This window comes from Pogona vitticeps, chromosome 2 (assembly GCF_051106095.1).
Source record: "Pogona vitticeps strain Pit_001003342236 chromosome 2, PviZW2.1, whole genome shotgun sequence".
NCBI classification, from domain to species: Eukaryota; Metazoa; Chordata; class Lepidosauria; order Squamata; family Agamidae; genus Pogona; species Pogona vitticeps.
The window spans coordinates 267,737,180-267,759,993 of record NC_135784.1 but is presented as its reverse complement, the minus strand read 5'-3'; the positions used below and the strand labels follow the sequence as shown (position 1 = coordinate 267,759,993).

General features: G+C 39.7%; 1 long non-coding RNA gene across 1 annotated transcript in view; it reads right to left on the bottom strand.

Moving 5' to 3' along the window:
* Window positions 1–1,050: 1,050 nt before the first annotated feature.
* The window catches only part of LOC140704215 (uncharacterized), a 140,128-nt gene continuing 118,364 nt past the window's right edge, over window positions 1,051–22,814 (bottom strand). Inside the window, exons 2-3 of the long non-coding RNA XR_012083344.2 lie at window positions 8,436–8,480; window positions 1,051–5,537 (exon numbers count right to left, since the gene is read on the bottom strand). This is a non-coding gene — a long non-coding RNA (uncharacterized LOC140704215). The remainder of the gene's footprint in view (window positions 5,538–8,435; window positions 8,481–22,814) is intronic.

Here is a 22,814-nt window from a genome sequence, read left to right as displayed (position 1 = left end):
TTTTAAATTCATCCCTATGTCTAATTGCAATCAATGTTCACTTTAAGCTGTGTGGATGTGCGACTGCACAGCACTGCATTGGGCGCAGGCAGCTGCACCTGTGTTTCTGTCCATTTGCATCTAGCCACAGCTGGAGCTCCATGTGCAGGGGACGGAGCCAACGCACAGCCCTCCAGAAATGTAGAGGGAACATTGGTTGCAACAGGCAAGTTTATAAACCTAAATGGTACAGTGGACCCTTGACTTACAGACGGCTTGACTTACAGACTTTTTGAGTTACAGACTTCTCTGGCCGCAAAATTTAGGTTTGACTTGCAGCCTGAGAATTGTCTTACAGACCAGAAAAAAACCAAAATGGAACAAAAACGGCCTGTTACGGGATTAATCGGTTTTCAATGCACTGTAGGTCAATGGAGACTTGACCTACAGACTTTTTGACCTGCAGCCACCGTTCCAATACGGATTAATTCCATAAGTCAAGGGTCCACTGTATACATTTAAGCAATACTGTCTTCATAGGGAAAATGTTTTAAAACATGTAAGAAATAATTATCAACAATACAAGTAGAAATATTTTTCTTCCATCAGATGTACAAAAAATGCGTATTTCAGCAAATGTCTCATATAAATGAAAATGCAATAATTAATAGTAATAATTCAATGTTGCAATATCACCATAGCATATTCAATGCAAGAGCACACAAAAATCAAAGCAAAGGAAAGATCATTTTCTCATGTGAACAGGAAAGAAACATCTCTCCTGAATGAGGGATTAATCAAGGGCCTGTACGACTTGGACCATACTACAGGTAGCTTTCTGGACTGTGTACTGACTGCACACCATCAGTAAATTCTCAGGGTCAACGTTCTAATGCTGTGTAACTAATTCAAAAATATTGTCTCCTATATCTTTAGTTGGTTCACAGCTAAAATCAAAAAGTGTCTGGGTCTGATAGGTCTATGTGAGAATATATTAGAGGCCAATGGATTGGCTCTTAGCCAGGTGTTAAAATGTTATTGGTCAGATGGTTCTGGTTAAAGAGTATAAAAGGGTAGAGATAGAATATTGTGTAAAGTTTATCAGTCCAGCAGGTCAGCTGAGAGGGCAAGTGTTGAAGCTGGCAGAGAAAAGCCTCAGGAAGAAGAAAAAGACAGCAATGAAGCTTAAGTGGAGAGAGCAAAGGAGACACATACCTGCAGTCAAGGAAGGCAGAATCTGTGATGTGTAACTGGGAAAGAAAAACGTTATCAGTACATAAATCAACAGGGAAAAATTTCTGGCCCAATTGCTGGCTGAAGACAATTAAGCTTAGGAACCATGGGTAGGGAGACTGCTGTGTTACATCCTTGCCAATGAATCCCTGACCAGAAGTGGAAAAAAAAGATTTCAGATTATGTCAAACCGAGATTGTCAGATGAAGGCTAAGAAGTTGTGAGTCTTGAGTGAAAGAAGGAAAATTGAGAAATAAGAAGAGTTTCAGATTTAGATCACTCAGCTTGTTAACTAGAATGCAGAGAAGTTTGAAATAGAGTTTTTATTGGGAAATGAAACTCTATCAAGGCAATTTGCTCCTTTTTAAAGCAAGCAATGATGAAATCACATATAATGTCAAATTTGCAAAATATGTTTCAATAACCTGCAAAATAGGTATAAATGCATTTTAAATAAATAAAACATATTTTAATTTTTACATACTGTAGTTCTTCTTTCTCTTCATCTCCAACATGCAGCCACAATCCTGCCTATTTATTTATTTATTTATTTATTTATTTATTTATTTATTTATTTATTTATTTATCTATCATTTAAAATATCTTTATCCCATCTTTCTCCTTGAAAAGAACCCAAAGCAGCTTACAAAAATGAAAGACAATATTTAAAGCTGAAAACCATTAGTATACAACAGTAGTTAACATCATTAAAAGACAATAATTAAAACCACAAACATTGAATAAGGAGGCATCTTACATCATTAACAGGCAAATATTAAGACAAAAGATCAATACGTAAACAATTTTTAAAAAACAAAAATGTCGCTGAGAAATGATTGTGTAGTACAAGTTTAATAAGAATTGAGTGGTGGTGACAGTTGTAGTTTAAAGATAAAAAAGCTAGTATACTTGCTAAATAGTATGACTGGGATTTAAAGAATAATCCACCATGTTTGATGACCTAGTCTAAATAAGAAAGGGTTCTAATCCTTCACTTGCAATGGTGGAACTGCTAGTCACTAACAACACAGTGGGCTTTTCCACAGGAAGCAGATGTGTTTCCATATATACACATTACAAACAAAATTAAATGAATAAAATTATATTTAGTTTAAAACCAAATGAATCAGTTTCTTAGAGCAGAATGGAACAAGTACAATAAACTGTGCAAATTTCACATCCACACATAGTAGATGAGAATACAAGTGTGTAATTAGAGTTGGGAATAAACTGCCAAAATGGTGGTTCGTGTTGGTTTGTGGTTCGTCAAATTTGATGAACCACGAACCATGAATTTACTAATGTTTTGCCAAAGTACCACAAATCAATTTGTTGGTGCTTTTTTTTAGAAAGCCCATGGCCATCTAAAAAAAGAGTTGAGCCCCCCCATCCCCCACAGTCTGCTCTGCCCCATTCCCACTGTCCCTGTCACTTCCCTCCCTTGTTGTGCTGCCTTCCTCTCCTCTGCCACCACTGTTGCCATCTCTGCCACTGCCATTTCTGCCACCGCTGATGCTGGTACCACTGCTACCATCTTTGCAAATGGCTGCAGCGGCTTCCTTTCCAGCAACCCAGCATTCCCTCTCTGCCTATGAGCCAGCCGAACATCTGATCAGTGGACCCAAAGGCAGAGAGGGAGCACTAGGCTACCAGAATGATGGCTTCCATTCTGGCAGCTTAGCCCTCCCACTCTGCTATCCATCAGGATCTCTAGAACTGATGAATATAAAGGGACTAATATTCAACAAGTTAGCAATTCTCTATGAATATCACATTTTTTAAATTCATCCCCATGTCTAATTGTAATACTGTAGTCCTTTTTCTGTCCACATGATAGATGTTGAACAGTTGCATTCCGAATTCTGACCTTCCTTCTGTCACCTTTTACTCCTAGATCTGACCCGCCCTTAACAATTTCAAGTGTTTCTTTCATCATCCACCTAGGCTTTACTTTTCTTTTCTTTTTGCTACAGAAACAGTCTTTTTGCGTTCTTCCCTAATAACATCTTGGGTTTCAATCTACAGTTCTGCTTCATGGTCAATTGAGTTTAGTAATGCAAATCTGTACTTCATGTGGACTTTACATTTATCAAAAATGTTATTTAAATTTTGGTACTATGATTCATTTAGTGTTCTTTTTCAGCTTTATTATAATTTCTGATATTAACAATTTGTGATCTGTGACACAATCTGCTCCTGATATTGTTTTCGCTGAGAGAATACAGCTTCTATATCACTTGCTTCCAGTTATATCATGAAGTCATAAAATCATGGAAAAGTGAAGTTGGAAGGGGTCTACAAGGCCGTCAAGTTCAACCCCCTGCTCAATGCAGGAATACAATCAAAGCATATCTGCCAGGTGATTATCTAAGTTTTTCTTGAATGCCTCCAGTGTTAGAGTACTGACCAACTCTGGAGGCAACCAATTCCACTATCTTACTGCTCTAACAGTTAGGAAGTTTTTCCTGATATTCAACTGAAATCTGGCTTCCTTTAACTTGAGTCCATTGTTGTGTGTCCTGCACTCTGAGATGACTGAGAACAGATCTTGCTCCTCCTCTGTATGACAGTCTTTCAAAGTGCTATGATATCACCCCCAATCTTCTTTTCTCAAGGCTCAACATGCCCAGTTCTTTCAACCTTTCCTCACAAGGCTTGCTTTCCAGCCCCCTGATCATCCTTGTTACCCTCCTCTGAACTTGTCCCAATTTGTTAGCATCCTTTTTGATGTGTGGCATCCAGAACTGGACACAAAATGCAAGGTGAGGCCTAACCAGTGCTATATACAGGGGGACTAGCACCTCACGGGATTTGGAAACTATACTTCTATTAATGCAGCCTAAAATAGCATTTGCCTTTTTTGTAGTCACATCACACTGTTAGCTCATATTTAGCTTCTGATCTATGACAATTCCAAGATCCAAGATCCCTTGTTGTTTTGCTGATCCAGGTATCCCCCATATTGTAACTGTGTAATTGGTCTCTTTTTCTGAAGTGCAGTACTTTATACTTATCACTGTATAAACAGTTGCTTTCGGCTCAGTGCTTCATCCTATCAAGGTCATTTTGTATTTTTTTTCCTCTGCAAATTCGGCAAGCATGCCCTACACTCCCTCATTCAAGTCATTAATAAAAACTATTGAAGAGCTCCAGGCCCAGGACTGAGCCTTGGGGTACCCCACTAGTTACCTCCTCCCAGTTAGAGAAGGACCCATTAATCATCATCTTCTGAGTACGATTCTGTAGCCAATTGTGTATCCACCTGACACTTGATCTATCCAGCCTAGTTAGCTTGCTAATCAGGATATCATGGGGCATTTTGTCAAAAGCTTTGCTGAAATCAAGATATACTATGTCTACAGCATTCCCTCTGTCTATCAGGAAGATTGCCCAATCAAAAAACAAGATCAAATTAGTTTGGCAGGATTCATTCTTGACAAATCCATGTTGGCTTCTAGTTATTACTGCGGTGTTTTCTAGGTGCTTGCACAACGAGCACTTTACGATCTGTTCCAGAATTTTGCCTGGGATTGATGTCAGGCTGACTGGCCTGTAGTTCCCAGGTTCCTCTTTTTTGCCCTTTTTGAAGACAGGAACAACATTGGACCTCCTCCAATCCTCTGGCACCTCTATTTGATTTCCATATTGGCCATCTGCCCACTTGTATAGCCATCTGTTTGGTTGCTTGCAGGGTTTTCAAGGTAAGAAAATAAGTAGTAGTTTACCATTGCCTTCTTCTGGGTATTACTAGCAGCAATTATCTTGAGTGTCACTGCCATTGTCTGTGACAGATCTTCTGCCAATGTCTCCTTCAACTAGCACTGCTGCCTTCCAGATGTTTCTCTACCCCATCACCACTGGAATGAACCATTCTCTTCTGCTCATGTGACCATTCTTCCTGAAGTGGGTATATCCATCTTAGCCTGGTGTCTTACGTAGCTTTGACTAATCTACCTTGGGTGACCCTGCCAGGAGCCTAGACTCATAATGGAGTCTAGTTTCTTGGTGACATTGCCCTCAGCTTCTCTGACACACTCAAGCACCCTCACCACCTAAAGCATACATGCAAGAGAGGGCCAAGATATGTACATTTATATAAATCAGAAGTGCATATTTTGTGAGAGAAAATATTTCAATGCATATTTATGCATCAGTTTTTTAAGTCATTTTTAATCACACATTAATTTGGAAATAGAATGGAATGAATGTTCAAATAAACACTTGCAAAATTTATGCAGATCAGAAACAAGCTGTTCTTGCCGTTCCCTGCTTCGGAATGCATATAAGGATCACGTCTCCAGTTTCTTCTCTGTTGCAAAATATTCCTAAATGTAGAAAACAGAAAAACAGGACTTTGGCTAATCTAGAGCACTTGCTTCTGATGTGCTATTTTGTTTGGTGCTTCTTCCCATAGCATAAAAAAACAGGGAAATATTTAACAGAGTACAGATATAAATTACCATTTGAAATATCATGGTTCAACTCACCACTTCAGAACAATTATGTGCTGTAAAATCAAATCTGAGTTCTAGTGACCCTTTCCAGTTATGCTTTTTCTAGGTATAAGGCAGTCAGAAGTAGTTTAGCTTTCCCCTCTGCTGGTGGTGCTCTGACTCTATGCAACTTGCCCATGGCTACACAGGCTGGCTCTTCCCCCTGGAGTCACAGTGAGGATTTGAATTTCCAACCTCTGACTCCATGTAGTACTTAATTCAGACTTATGCCTGAAGAAGTGGATAAAGAAGGTCCCCAAAAGCTTGCATTAAAATATAACTGTTAGTCTTTAAGGTACCACAATGTTTTTTCCTCTTTTTATTTTTTATTTTTCTTTTGGTTTTGCCTGATATTAATTCAGGATATGCTCATATGTGGAAATAGATTGCATTTTGGACTGCTTGTGGAGTCTATAGAGCTCTATTTAACACAGCATATTGGGGCATTGTGGCCCAGCCCTACCATTTAATGGGGGCCTGGTTGGAATGATTTCCCAACAGTCAGAAAGGACCCTTTCTGGAAGATCATTCCTTGTAAGGCAACCCCTTTCGGTATGATAGGAGCCTCATGGCACAGTGGTTAAACTGCAGTACTGCAGTCAAAAACTGCGCTCACAATCTGTGTCCAGTCTCAACAGATTCAGGTAGCCGGTTCTTGTGTTGACTCCACCTTCAGTCCTTCCAAGGTCAGTAAATGGACCACCCGGCTCACTGGGGAGGGGGGGCAATGTGTAGCCTGCATAACTACATTGTAAACCACCGAGAGAGTGCTTTAATTGCTATGGAGTGTTATACAGTATAAGCAGCACTTTGTTTTCACTTTGATTCAGTGCATGCCTTACTGCCATCTGATTGCACCCTGACTGAGCTATTCAGCCAGCTCCATCTCAAGATACAGTACTGCCATCCTATTACATTACATTGGCAGGAAAAGCTTAAACCGCTAGGAATGTGAAAACCTCCATTTACATTTTCAGAGCTGGTTTTCTCAGAATCCTACTAACACTCTTGCCCTTTCTCAGTTCTGTATCAGATTAAAAAGCCTTATTTTCCCTTCCTTTCAAAATCCATGTGTATCTTTCTCTCTGTTTTTTTTTTTTTAGCAAATGTTTGCCTTGTTGTACACCTTCTTTCATGCAGCTATTTTCCTCAATAACTGAAGTAAGCAGGTTTTGGTGTACAATTGACATTGCAAGAATGGCACATAAATCTCCGAAATATACAGTGGTGCCTCGCATAGCGACGTTAATCCGTGCAGCAAAAATCGCTGCTAAGCGATTTTGTCGCTATGCGATTTTAAAAAGCCCATAGAAACGCATTAAAACCTCTTTAATGCGTTCCTATGGGCAAAAAAATTACCTTAAAGCGAAGATCCTCCATACGGCGGCCATTTTCACTGCCTCTTAAGTGAGAAATCCGTCCCTAAACACAACGGGCGGCCATTTTTTTTACCCAGCGGCCATTTTGGAACCGCCGATCAGCTGTTAAAAAATAATCGCTTTGCAATGATCGGTAAGCGAAACAGGGACCCGATCATCGCAAAGCGAAAAATTCCATTTAAAAATCGCAATGCGATCGCTTTTTTTGATCGCAAAATCTTCGTCACCATGTGGTTTTGTCACTAAATGGAGTGCCCGTTAAGCAAGGCACCACTGTGTGTGTGTGTGTGTGTGTGTATATATATATATATATATATATATATATATATATATATATATATATATATATATATATATATATATATATATATATATATATATATATATATATATATATATATATATATATATATATATATATATATATATATATATATATATATATATATATATATATATATATATATATATATATATATATATATATATATATATATATACCACTGCATCTGAAGTATAATTAAGTGCTGTCTAGTTGTTTCTGACTTCTAGCAACCTTTCCAGGATTTTCTTGGTATGAAGCACTCAGCATTGGTTTGCCAGCCCCTCCTTCTGGGGTGGGGTGGGGTTCTGACTGTGCATCTTGGCCATGGCTACAAAGGTGGCAGGGTACATAACCCCTTCAGCCATACACATTCAGGGTGATCTTGGCCAGGCCTTCTCCCAGGAGTTATGGTGAGAGTTTGAATTCCCACTATCTAGGTCCTCAGCCAGGTACCCCCATCTGGGGGACTGAGAAACAGACATTTGGAAATGAAATGAAAGGTTAACACATTTCTTTATCATTCCAATACGTTATTTCATAAGAAAGCTCTAGCCCATTTTTGGAGCCTAAATTCTTCTGATCTCTTACATCTCAAACATGAAATGTATTATGCTTTACAGGAGAGTGGGCTGCAGATATTTCACGGCTTTGCACATATCACTGGGAATAGCAAACAGATACAGCAGGATTTGACACCAAGCATGGATAGAAGTTATTCATACCGGTAAAGGTTTGAAAGCCTAAATGGCCATTATAAACAGTTCTTCCATTGATTTTTTCCAACGGGGCTAGTCGCTTAACAGGCATTTGTGCTTCCTAATCAATCTCCTATTTTAATTGTTCTTAATTTGTCAGTATTTCAGCATTTATGGATTGTTCAGCCCTGCCCTATCTTCCCCAATTGCTTATGTGAAGGCAGTAATATGAAAAATGTGTAGCACAGACCACATGAAATACAATGTTTCTAACTGAAGCCAAAACAAGCTGCGCATATGATGTCAAGCTGATAATCTGTTCTGTTCTTACATTTGAAGAATCACTTTCCAAATTCATGCGACTGTCACAGATAACCTGAAACACAAAACAATAGAATATGTTTTGAAAAAACAACTGAAGACTCGGCGAGTAATATGTACTTTTGCACCCAGGCCTGTCACATTGTCTGTTACTGTGCTATGCGGCAATGCGTACCATGTGCAATCTGACACTCCACAAGAGCCTGCATTTCAAAATACCATCCTCTTACAAGTAAATATCATTAATTATACATGAATGGTACAGATCTGGGGATAATTAAATACCTGCTTCTCTGTGTAGAACCAAAACATATCATGGGGGCATTATAGAAATGAACTGCACAAATACACTCGCATTTTCTTCTTTATTATGAAGCTGCTTTTGCCTGTAAAATTATGCCTGTTTGATATCCCTTTTACGATTATTTGATGCTTTGAAAGCAAACAGAACACTACAGAATACACGCTAGGTAGGCATTCTGGATTGGATCCAACAGTTGCTTACAAGAAGCCCACAAGTAAGGCTTGAGGGTGATAGCACTGTTTCAACTGTGTTCCCCAGCAACTGGTGGTCAGAAGCATACTGCCTGTAGCATGTCGAATATCTTGAACATCCCATATTTCATTGCTGTGAGTCAGTGATGGATCATCACCTGGACAGGCGTCCTCCCCACTCCCCCCCCAAATGTTGTCCCCTTCCACAAACTGCCCATAGTGTGAGTAGTCCCTTTATCAATGCAGAATACAGCTGTTCTCCACTGTTGCTGTGTTCTTAGCTGTCTTAAGCAGTCATCAACTGCTTAAGACAATTTAGCAAGGCTGGTCCTTGGATAAAGACATATGGACTGAAACCCAGCAACTAGAGTAGGCCACTGGGGATATGGTGAGTCAGCACTTCTGCAAGGTCCATTGATCCAACAGGCCTACTCTAATTGCAACTTGCTGCTATATCTCAGTCACAGCCAGCCACCAGAGTAGCAGTTGAAGTCTTCCAAGGTTGTCAGAATCTGACAAAACTAGCATTGCACTAGCATAACCCTGGAAGGCCCAGGGCCACTTCCACACCACAAAGAGGCAGAAGAGTAGGACTTGGCATGGGGTCCCTTTGCTCCTGGAAGGAATACTAGTAGTCACTGATAGCTGAATTCTATGTGCATTTGTCTAACTCCCTCTTAATGTGTACCAATTCAATGGCCCTCACTACAATGTATTCACGAAGGCTTTCACCGCCGGGATCTAATGGTTGTTGTGGGTTTTTCGGGCTCTTTGGCCGTGTTCTGAAGGTTGTTCTTCCTAGGAAGAACAACCTTCAGAACATGGCCAAAGAGTCTGAAAAACCCACAACAACCACCATCACTACATCTTACTTCCATGACTGAACTATGAAATGAGACAAGTACTTTCTTTGTTCCAACTCTTATTCCATTCAGTTTTACTGACAGGCCTCTGTTTCTGCTCCTATAAGAGAAAGAGAAAACCTTATCCTGAGCTACTTTCCCTTCATCATTAATAGTTTCAATTCTATTATTGAGCAGTGATGACTTGTGGATGAGGAAGAGTGGGCAACTCACCTCATAATTTTAGAAGCAGGTGCCCCCACTTCCCTGGTCACAAGCCACTTTCATCTTACACATTTTTTTTTCCTTTTAGATAAATCTCCCCAAATGCTGCAGCTCTTCCTTGTAAGAGAGTTGTTCTACCCCTTTGAACAATTTGGTCGCCCTTTGTGGTTACCCTCAACACATCCCCCACTGCAGCAACCACATGTTGAGTTAACGTTTCCATAGAACTGTTTCTCACAACATCCAGATATCTTTTTACTACTCATTGTCAGCTTGAATTCTATCAGCAAAAATGTGAATTTTTGATATTTGGAAGCCTTTTGCGCACACTCTGTGGCAGCCATTGTCCATAATGGCTGGCGGGGTGAAAAGCACAGGAATCAAGGTGGCTGAACCAGGTGAAGAAATAAGGGCAAAAGTGAGTGTTCATTTCATACATATACACCAGTATTTAAACACCGATTTTATTTTTTCACACAGAGAAGTAGGGAAGCAGTCATTCACATATATATGCTTTCATCCCCACCCCATTCATTCTTTCCACAATCGTGACACAAAATTGGAAACATTTCTACCTGCTGTTTCCCTCTATGCCTGGATTCAAAGCTGGGTGGTTGCCTTATTCATTTCCATCACATTTGTTCAGTCACAAAGAATGTGAAGTTTCCCTAATGGACCGGCTTTCATTCTCCCTTGCAGCTTTCTACCTTTAAGTCCTGCCTCAGACCTTACCACAACTATTTTCTATCCTAAATCTTGCCGTAGCCATCTGCTTGTTGATCTTTATCACATGTTCATGCCCCCACACCACAAGCTCATTAAAAAGTGTGCCCAAACACAGAACATTAAAAGAGATGTTCTCTCCCCTGCAGAGGGACAGCTGGGAGGGGATGTGAACAAGCAAGCATTATTGAAAATTCCTACACTTAAAAAACTACTGAAAGAAGATTTTGTGAAGAAGAGGAGGAGGAGGAGGAGGAGGAGGAGGAGGAAGAAATTGAGAAATTGCCTCTTCAAGAAAAGACATGAGTAGGAAGACAGGGAAGCATAAAATGGCACAAGAATTAATGTTTTAAAAATGCTTTCTCTTGTGTTCCTTGTCCAGATCCATTCAAACATCTGGCAAAAAGCATGCACACAACTCCATTCTTCCCAGCTAGCTAACTTTTCTCCAAACAAGAAGGCTGTAGATACAGGATTAGTGGGGAGACAAGCAAGGAGATCTGCTCACCCACCTTCAATCCCTAGAACAAATCTACAGCTGCTAAATGAACACTACCCACCCACCACACACTTGCACACACTGCAGCAAAAGAACAACAGGCCTTGTTTTGCATTATCTTCTGTTTTCACTTCTCTAGCCAGAGATTGTGCTAAGAGCAGGCAAGTATGGGAGGCAAACAGGAAATGACCAATTTCTTTTTATAAGTACTGTATATTTCACTCTTTTTAAAATCCCACTTTAATAAGGATACCACTCAGTGTTTGTCATCTGCTAACCTTACTCTACTCTTTGGGATTTGTAATGTCACTAACTCCATACAGTGGGGTCTCTACTTAAGAACTTAATCTGTATTGGAAGGTGGTTCTCAAGTTGAAAAGTTCTTATGTTGAATCTGCATTTCCCATAGGAATGCATTGAAAACCATTTAATCTGTATCTGCTCTTTTCCGTCCATAGAAACTACAGTGGAACCTCTACTTAAGAACTTAATCCATTTTGGAATGGTGTTCTTAAGTTGAAACGTTCTTAAGTTGAAGCAAAATTTCCCATAGGAATGGACTGAAAACCAATTAATCCGTTCTGGCTGTTTTTTGTTATGTAGAGGTGTGTTCGTACATTGAAGCATTAGTTCCCATAGGAACTAATGCAAAGCTGGTTAATACGTACTCTACCACTAGGGGGAGAATTTTTTTTAACCTAAAATGACCTAAGGTTAAAAAAAGAGCAGGAAAGGTTTTTTTTCCTGTTCTTATCTTGGATTTCTGTTCTCAAGTAGAAGCAAAATTTAGCAAATGGAGCTGTTCTTAAGTTGGATTGTTCTTAAGTAGAGACGTTCTTAAGTAGAGACCCCATTGTATATATCCATATGCATACATACATACATACATACATACATACATACATACATACATACATACATACATACATACATACATACATACATACATACATACATACATACATACATACATACATAGATCCCCAAATTGCTTACAGATTGAATTGGGAAACCTATGCACAGTCCTATTTTACACCTATGTATTGTGAAAACTATTCATTTTTCTCCTTTTTCCTTTCTGCTCTTCAACCAGCTATTAATTCATAAAAGGACCTCTTCTCTTGTTCCATGCTTAAGTTTGCTCAGAAATTTTTAGTGAGGCAATAAAGCACATTGAAAGTTCAAAATTACATTGTCCATGGGATCCACCTAAGCCACATGATAATACAAGTACACAATATCAAAACCATTCCTACATGCAAAGCCCTACTTTTATTTGAAGTAGCTGGTGTCTCTATAGAATAATGCCAAGCAATTTTCAATATGATTTTTTTTCTTTAAAAGTATGAGCAAATCTATTGCCATCAGTGTGAGAGGACAGAGCTCAGTTACGTGCCCTCTTTCTGATTTAGATTTGCTAACCAGTTTCTCAACATCAAAAAAACTAAGATCATGGCCACTGGTCCCATCACCTCCTGGGAAATAGAAGGGGAAGACATGGAGGCAGTTACAGATTTTATTTTCCTGGGCTCCATGATCACTGCAGATGGAGACAGCAGCCACGAAATTAAAAGACACCTTCTTCTTGGGAGGAAAGCGATGACAAATCTTGACAGCATCTTGAAAAGCAGAGACATCACATTGCCAACAAAAGTCCGAATAGTCAAAGCTATGGTTTTTCCTGTCGTGATGTATGGAAGTGAGAGCTGGACCATAAAGAAAGCAGACCGCCGAAGAATTGATGCCTTTGAATTGTGGTGGTGGAGGAGGCTCTTGAGAATCCCCTAGATTGCAAGGAGAACAAACCTATCAGTTCTAAAGGAAATCAACCCTGAGTGCTCACTGGAAGGACAGATCCTGAAGCTGAGGCTCCAGTACTTTGGCCATCTCATGAGAAGAAAAGAGTCCTTGGAAAAAACCTTGATGTTAGGAAGGTGTGACGGCAAGAGGAGAAGGGGACGACCGAGGATGAGATGGCTGAACAGTGTCTGCGAAGCAACCAACATGAATTTGACACAACTCCGGGAGTCAGTGGAAGATAGAAGGGCCTGGCGTGCTCTGGTCCATGGGGTCACGAAGAGTCGGACATGACTAAACGACTAAACACACACAAAACCAGTTTCTCAGAACCAGAAATTTCCACTCATAGCACTAGCTTCATAAATACTTCTCTTTTTTATTACATTAAAAAACATTGTATTTGTGAAGCCCAGGCAGTGTGCATAGCTCCCTCAGTCTTATCTCCAACTAAATGACTTCTTTTTCTTCCTTTCTTCCTTCGTTTTTTGAGTTTTCATCCTTGTTTCAACATTTTCCCCTCAACAAAACGTGTGATACTGTGGGTGGAATTAGGGTGAATAATCATATAGAGCAGTGATTCCCAACCTAGGGTCCCCAGATGTTGTTGGACTGCAACTCCCCAAAATCCTGCCAGGACAGCTAACCATGGATATAGAGAGATCTTGCCTAAATTTCAGCTCAGTCAAGCTTGGAAATGTTCCTCGTCTTGACAAACAAGCTTTGTTGATTTGGATGAAGTTTTAGTTTCTGAAGCTGGAGATCTTCTCTGAATCTTACCTTGTAAGACAGCTGAAGGCATATTCTAAAATGGAAGTGCTTCCCTACCACACTACAAACACAATATAGAAAGCAAATGTATCATATTTCACTCAGGTATAATCACTGCAGCAGTGAATGGGATCCGAATACAGGTTTCCTTATGCACTACACTGGCTTTGGCCTACCTAAATGGAACAAGGAAAAATAGCATTTCCCCATTTTGCTTAAAGATGCATTGAAATTTATCTGGAAGTAATTATTCATTGAGCTAGCAAAGGTATTAGAGTTAATCTCTGCACTGTTCCTTTAACCTGTCATTTGTACATGGCACCCAGTTGTAGGATTACATTTTTGTTTTGACATACACAATACTATCTAACTGCTGGATGGAATAAGATTATCACCTCATATTCTTCCAAGGACGAAAAAAAATGCACCTCAAAAATACTAAAAATACTAAATTCTATATACTCTTTCATGAACATGTTCAAATAGACATACAGATGTGTAACATAAACCACTAGGAGGTATGGTCTCCAGCTACTGAAAATGGGAAGTGCATTTTATATATCATCACATTTTAATCCTGTTCTTCTTCTGTGCATTTATGATAAATTGGTCATACTTAAATTATGTTTTTGTTGCATATATTAGAGAAATATTGACACATAACAAATCACATGACTTTTTAAAAGATTTTTTATTTTTATTTTTCCAAAACAAACACAACAATACAAAATACTTACTAACAATCTAAAATCCAGTGCACCCCCATACATGGTGCCCTTTGGAGCAATTCTTTTATTACGAACCTCCTTTCCAAAATTGTATTAGTTGTTGCTTAGAGGCTTTCCCCTTTCCTTTCACTAGTACAAATTCAATAAATCTACTCCAAATAGCATAGAACATATTTAAACTTATTTCTCCTCTTTTCATCTTAAGTTCAGTAGTCAATTTGTCATTTGCGCAATGTCCCGTACTTTGTTATACCAATCTTCTAACTTAATATCATATTTGTCTTTCCAGTACCTAGCTATTAATAATCTAGCACTTGTCATAAAATTAGAAATCAATTCCAAATCACATGACTGTATGCCTTTTTTCCTCTGTGAAAAATAAGAAGCATAAAAGAAATCATGAAACTCCTTCTTGGCAGTTTAGTTTCTCTCAACATGCCAAGACACCTCGACAAGGAAATGTAAAGGGACTCCTTGTCTTCTGCCAAGAGTGAGACAAAGCTCTTGTTTTTCCAACAACGCCTCTGTAATTTGCACAAAAAATCTTTTTACTTCCTTGCCTTGAAGAAGCAATATATACACAGTAGACAAAAAAAGGACTGACTGATTGCTAAGAAAAACAAACAACCCATCCTGTGCTTCAAATTCTCAAACAAACAAAGCAGCAATCCTAAATTTGAAGTTTTAATGCAAAAAAGAGCCAAATTTGATATAAAGCATAGTTCTTGCTAATGTGAAACTTTTTGAAATTCTTTATTATTTTCACTATGGAGGAGAAGAACGCTGCACATTGCTGTACTCCCATGTGAGAATGACACAGATTAGGATATAAAATCATCTTTTCAGACTCAGTACGGATTCCGGAATTCTATGAGTTCAGTAATTTCATCTAAGAATTGGAAAGGAAGTCAACTCTGAGAAGAACAAACCTTGGATATTTTGCCTTTTTCCTCTAAAAAACCCCAGAATTCATTCATCCCCTTGCTGGGGAATTGGCCCCAGGTTGTCACAGTCTTAAGTACAGCAAGAACCCAGCTGGCCGCTAATAAACACCCCTAGACCTCGAGCCATCTTTATTTGATGACTGTTGGTCCAGAAGAGGCCCAGCACATCTTTCCCGCCCAGGTGCTGTACTCGCATGATCCACAGCCCTGGGAGGCCTGATCTTAAAATGGGACTCACTGAAAAAAACCTGTTTTTTTACGCAGTACCCGCCAGTGCAACCAAATTTCCACCATAAAATTGCCAACAACCCTTACTAGTGTGGGATAAGCAAAAAATCTCCCATTCCAACAGCCAATCAGGATGAAGGTCAAAAATTCCTATCCGGCCCCATAAAAGGTGACCAGAAAAACTCACACTAGAAATAGGGCGGGTAGGTGCTTAAGAAAGAAGAGGATGGTTAGCGAGGGGAATGCCCCTTATATAGCCAGGGGCGTTCTCCCACTCTTCAAACAATTCTCGTGGGACCCTAAAGATCTTGCGCCATCTGGGGGGGGCAAAGCGTAGTCACGCTGCCCAAAACCTCGTTGGCTTGGCAGTGACTTCGTCATTAGTTGGAATGTTTGTATAACTCAGCATTACACAAGCAGTAGTACCCATCCCACTAAGGCAGAAATGCTGTTTGTGAAGCTCTTCTGAAAGTTCATTGTGCAGTAGGTCAAAATGGGAACCACATGACCAATTGTGCAATTGAAATGGAAAATTATTGTTGCCTGAGCAACAACGGCCAACACATTTATGCAATCACAAAGTCCCCACTGTGCCTTGCTGTTGTTATTGTTATGTGCTGTCAAGTCACCTCTAACATGGCAACCCTATAAGTAAATGATTCCAAAATGTCATGTCCTCAACAGTTCTGTTCATCTTTTGTAAACTCAACCCTGTGGTCCAAAAGGAAGAGAGCGTTTTAGAGGGGAAAGCCCTTTAAGTAACCTGTTCGAGGTCTGAGGACCCTCCAGCGGCTGGAGCATTTGCTGAAGTGACCAAAGTAGGAAAGCCTCAGTTTTATCATTTTTGTCTCCAAAGATAGTTCAGGCTTGACTTGCTCTAAGACCCACTTGTTTGTCTTTCTGGCAGTTAAAACTTTCTGCAAAGCTCTCCTCCAGCACTGTATTTCAAACAAATTAATATTTTTCCTTTCTTTACTGTCCAGCTTTCACATCCATATATAGCGATTGGGAATATCACTATGTAGGAAAACAGGATTCCAACCATTGACTTTGTATTCTGAACAGATTTTCCAATGTACATACTTTGAGGAATGCATGTCTTGAAAGAGAAAATAATAGATTTATTATTAAATTATTAAAACCATATTTGTGTAGCCTCATTTTAGCAACCCTCAATGTAAGAGTATTTTGTTTCTATAATAATCTGATATAAATAAGAACATTTTTGTTTTCACAAGTTCATAAAGTCTTAAGAGCTACATATTAAAGAACTCATGAATTTAATAAACATACTTTAATAAGTCATAAAATACAAGTGTCTCTCCAAGCATACAACTCAGTCCCCTGAGTTTTCCTTAGTAGTCACAAGGACAAGATTGTTCTCTATTATTTTCCATGAAAAATTCTTTTGAAGTACTGTTTATGACTGTTTTTGCTCACTCATTTCTACAGGTGCTGTCACTCTCCTGACATGCTTTACTGCATCTTCTATGTAAGATAGTTTGTGTACTAATTTAAACCAAAGAAAATAAATGTATTTTTTTAAAAAAAAATTACCCTAAATTGACAAGCAGAGTGATCATGTTGAGTATTGGCTTTTTCAAGCAAAGGGGGAAAAATCATGGTGTAGCATTTAGTATTTTTAAAAAGAGAGAAAGAATCCCTACAGTAAACATTCAGCATGAAAATTTCTGAAATTTAAAAATAAATCTCAAATCTTGCTTCCAAAATGTTTGCTGTCGATTATGCCTGTTTCTGCTGTACATAGCTGTAAGACTTCAGAACATCAAATGAAGTGGGGTGGGGAGAGATAGCATTGGGGAGTATGAGACATATTGAGTAATATTAAGGCCGCAATCCTTTAGTAAGCCCTAAGTCAGCCAACCCACTAGGACTTAACATCTAAGTAAACCAGGTGTCACACATAACAAATAACCTCAATTAGACTATGCATGCAACTGCAGCAGTGGGTGCATAATATCCTTAACTAGATAAGGAGCCACTGACTGATTAATTCCATGCCTTCCTAGCCTCACTTGGATGCCTTCCTAGCCACATCTGGAGATGCTAGGGACTGGAGCTGCAAAGCATGTGATACACTGTTGATCGCGTGCCTTACCAATGAGTTGTAGCCATTCCTTGCAATCCAGTGTGGTGTAGTGGGTGGAGTGACTGACTAGATCTCTGGAGGCCAAGTGGGCATGGCAGCTCCCTGTGGGAGTGGAACTGGTAAAATCACTCCTTAGATATCTCACTTACCTTGAAAGCCCTATTAGAGTTGCTATAAGTCAGTTCTGACTTGGTGGCACATAAGTAACTAGCTGCTTTCTCCTGTTCTCTGCATTCCCTACATTAACTTCTGGTTATTAGATCACATTCCCAGTGATTTCAGGATTACTCTTTAGGACATACGTTTTCTTCCTGGAATCTGATCAGAAGGAGAGAGAATTACTGTACCATGATATTGGATAGCTCAATGGTTTAGGCATTTGGCTGCAGAGCCAGAGGTTGGAGGTTCAATTCCCCATTGTGCTTCCTTGACAGGGGCTGGACTTAAGAGATAGACACTTCATATTCGTATCTCGGGGATACAAATATGAACAGCAGCACCTTTGGCGCTGCCAAATTCCCTCCTCCAGGACCAGACAGCCCACTCACCAGGCTCCATGAGGCACTGGGGTCCTCCTTCGGCAACAGTGGGCCAATCCCAGCAGGAGGCTGGCCAGCCCTTCCTCAACACCCCCCTCGTGTGCAGCTGGCCACTCATTGGCTGAGTGGGAAGACTCACCATCCCACCTCCATGCCAAAGTGGTTGGCGGCGTGGGTGGGCAGGGAAGGGCTGGCTGGCTCCTGCTGGGATTGGCACACCGCTGCCGAAAGCAGGACTGCAGTGCCATGCAAAGCCCAGTGAGTGGGCCAGCTGGTTCTGGGGGAGGGAATTTGGCCACCTTTGATGCTGTGGCTCATATTCCTATCCCCAAGATACAAATATGAAGTGCCCATCTCTAGTTGGACTTGATGATCCATAGGGCCTGTTTCAGCTCTACAGTTCTATTATCATATATATTATATATAGACATAATAATGGTGCACCATGCCAGATCTCTGCACAACCATGTCTAGTGGTTTCATGCATATGTTTTTGCCATTCATGCAAATGGATGTCGCAGTACTATGGTTTCTTACACCCTTTCCAACTGGACTATATATGCATATGATAATCAGAAAGGTCATACTGCTTATCATCTGTTGCACGGTGTAGCAGGGTGGCCATAAACAGGAAACAGAAATCTCTTTGCTCCTTTACATACAGCCCCAGTTGTTAAAGTTGGGTTGCATGCAATAAATGTGACTTTTGAAGAGTTGTTGACCTGGTACTACGAAAAAGGCAAAACCCACATTGGGAATTAGTACAAAAGGAATCAAAACTAAAATATCCTTCATGAAAATTTGCATTACAGAGCAAAAAAAATGGGCAAGAAAATTATTATGGAGCTAGAAAAATATACACACACACACAACTAAAAATAATCAAGAAGTTGGAGTAACTTCACTGTGAGGAAAGATTTATAGCATTTGATTTAAAAAAATTAGACTGGAGGATGCTATAGGTAAGGGCATAGAGATGTACCGAATTATACATGTTATGGCAATCATGGATGGAGAGAAAGATAGGTAACCATGATACAATGATACATATACCAGCCTCCTGTTTGGTTCTCTATTTGGAATGCTTTCTGGATGTTTTCTTTTTGAAAACACAAATACTAATGGTCCCCTTCACACTTTTTGTGATATGTTTTCCTCCATTTTTCATAAAATGAGGACCTTGGATTACTCAATAAAATTGAATGGTGGGAAATTCAGGATTAAAAAAAAAAAGAAAGAATGAATGCCTTCACTTAGGAAATGTGCTACCCCAAGATACAGTGATGGCTGCCAACTAGGAGACTTTAAAAATGAATTAGAAAAAAATCCTACATGATAAAGCTGTCAGTGGCTGCTAGTCATGAGAACGATATATTTCCTCCAGTATCAGAGGCAAGATGCCTCTGGATACTTGTTGCTGGGAAACACAAGTGAGAGAGGGCTACTGCATGGATTCCCTCCTTTTGGGCTTCCCGTAAGCATCTGGCAGCCTGCTATGAGAACGGAATGCTGGACTATATAGGTCTTTGGTCTGATCCAGAAGGAATCTCCTTCAATCCTTTTAGTTATCTTAGGCGAGATTGTACCCAAAGTCTTCCCCACAAACACTTGTATAACACAGCCACATGTGATTTATTCCATGTGCTGCTGTTTTGCTTTTTGTTTGGTTTGTTTTTTTGCTTTTCTTGTCCATTTTTGGCAAAGAACAAGAGCCAAACTGATGGAAAACTTCAGTTTCCCATGGCATAAAGAGGGGAAAAAGAATTCTGCTTCCTGGGGCCATCTATTTGTTTTCCTCTTTAGCTAATGACATGATTAAATATTTATCTTCATAATTGTCCTCAGATGTTGGAGACTTGTGTGGAATGAAATGCACACAGTAAGGTGATTCAGCAAGGCTAGCTTGTAAAATAAAATTAAAAACCCTTGATAAGACAGGTTTAAACAATAAATTTATTAAAGCCTCTGCTGATCCTACAACATATTCAGCGCAGAAGTTACACAGCAAATTTATTTGATGAGTTAAGTGAGAGTATACCTTCTAATTTGTTCCCATCCTTAATTATCCATTTATTCTTTTGATTCATATACAGTAATTTCTTACCGTTGATTCCCTCTTGACCTTCTGCTTGTAACTGAATCCTGAGATCTGGCTTGTGGCCCAGGAATATGTAAAAAAATTGTTTATATTAGCAGCAAGCTGCCTTGAGCTGTAGCACTTTGATTTAATGTTATAACTATACTAAAAGTAGCGTAGCTTTCCCATGTACTCTCTATTCTGCTCAAATCCCTTGTCATTATAACAGATGTTTGGATTATTGTTCTGTAAACTATGTCAGAATTTCAATCTCTAGTATCTGTTTATTATTCTCCAAGGGTGATATTACAAATGTTCTCATGCACAGTTAATACTCATAATACAGCCTGTCTTTTTCCCATAAAAACTCTTGAGCAGAAAGTTTTTGTTAATCAGGGTAAATAGAACTAATTTTAGAAATAGAGATTTTGGCAGCAAGTGCAAAAAACAAGAAAAGCCAGTGTAAAAGAAAATGAACAACTGTAGTTTTCAAATATGGCAGTAGGGAAGGAATAATCTTTATAGAAACTGGATAATCCCAATGAAAATCTTAGTTATGGTATAAATCCTTGAAGTACCATTATATCATGAAGCTGTAGTAGTCAGATTTTGTGCTGCTTTAGCCACAGCCCTGCATCTCTGAAGGCTGCCTCTTTAAAGTAAAAAAATTGCATGGGACTGTTGTTATGTGTCATCAAGGCACCTATGTGTTAGTCCTATCAAAAGTGGCCTTGCACAGCTTTTGAAAACTCAAGGCTGTGGCTTCCATTATGGAGCCAATCCATCTCATATTTGGTCTTTTCCTTCTACTGTCACATAATTGCCTTCTTCAGTGAGCCTTTCTTCACTGTCTAGCCTTCACATCTGCACATAGTAACTGAGAATTGTGTAGATGACTTTGGCATTGGTCTTCAGTAACACCTCCTTATACTTGAGGTTCTTTTCTAGTTCCTCCGTATTCTCAGTGTCCTTATTTTTTTTTTTTTTTTTGGCTGCAATATTCATGGAGATTGTCTAGGAAGTAGAAAAACAGTTCTGTCACTAGTTGGTGCTAATGAAGCAAATAATTCAGATAATCATGGGATCCCCCATGCCTCTAAAGATGGACAAGAGAGCCCTTTCCAGATTTGATGGGCACATTTCCTTGAACAATCTGGGAAAATTGGTTTGTGACTGCATAGTAATTGTAGAAGAGTTTAGAACAGGGGTTCTTAACTTTGGGACTATAACTCCCAGAAATCCTGCATAGCACAGCTAATGGTGAAAGCTTCTGGGAGTTTTAGTCCAAGAACATCTGGGGACCCAAGGTTGGGAACCACTGGTTTGGAGCTATGAGAAGATACACCCTCACTCCCCCCCCCATAACCCTTTCCAGTTCCCAGGTCTTTCTTTCCCTTTACGTATAATGTGTTGGGACAGGAACAGATCATTATCAGAAAGCTGTTGAAATTAGACCAAAGGTTGTGTGCCATCAAGCTATGAGCTGTGTATGGCCCAAGGGTCACAGGTTGTCCACCCCTAGCTCAAAATCTCAGTCTCCTAAAATTTAGTTAGGCATCCTTCAGTCTCGAAAGACTATGGTAACGTGCTTTGTATGGAGGATTTGGAACAGCATCTAGTGTGGCTGAGGAGGCCAATTTGAGAATGACAGTCTCTTCCACACTGAAGACAAATCCAATCTGTCCCCTGTCCAGCTCCCTGTTTTTGCTGCTTTTGTGACTTCCTCTTTGCCTCAGCATGCTGGGCAAGGGTCTCTTCAAATTGGGAGAGGCCGTGATGCAACGCCTGCCTCCAGGATGAACGCTCAGATGTCAGGGTTTCCCATCTGTTGAGGTCTATTCCTAAGGCCTTCAGATCTCGCTTGCAGATATCCTTGTATCACAACCATGGTCTCCCTCTAGGGTGATTTCCCTGCACTAATTCTCCACTCCTAAAATTAGTAAAGTGCAATGATTAGCCTTAAGTTCGTTTTAGGAGAAGGACTGCTGTGGAATAAACTACAATTAGTGGTTGGAATTCCTGTTCCAATCCATGCTACAAAACTTGGCACTGACATGAGATTGCATGTCCACATCAGAGGATTGCGGAAAGCCATTCAAATTCACTCAGCCTTCATCCCACTATCTTAAAATGGTGTTTTGGGGTTGCTCTTTCTTTCCAGATTGATTAGATATATGTATTTAGGATTGCTGTGCCTATTGTGGGAGGCAAGTCTGCTTCAAGGTCCTTTTTAGCCTCTTTTATTATAGACCATGAAACAGAGTAATGTTGTGACATTTGTAATTTGCTGGACAATGCCTTAGGATCCCTGCCAATTCTGTGATTCTATCTTGCAAACATGGGAGCTGACAGGAAAAGTTTAAGAGAATAAATAGGATTCCTGAATACCATCTTAATGACCTTGGGACAAA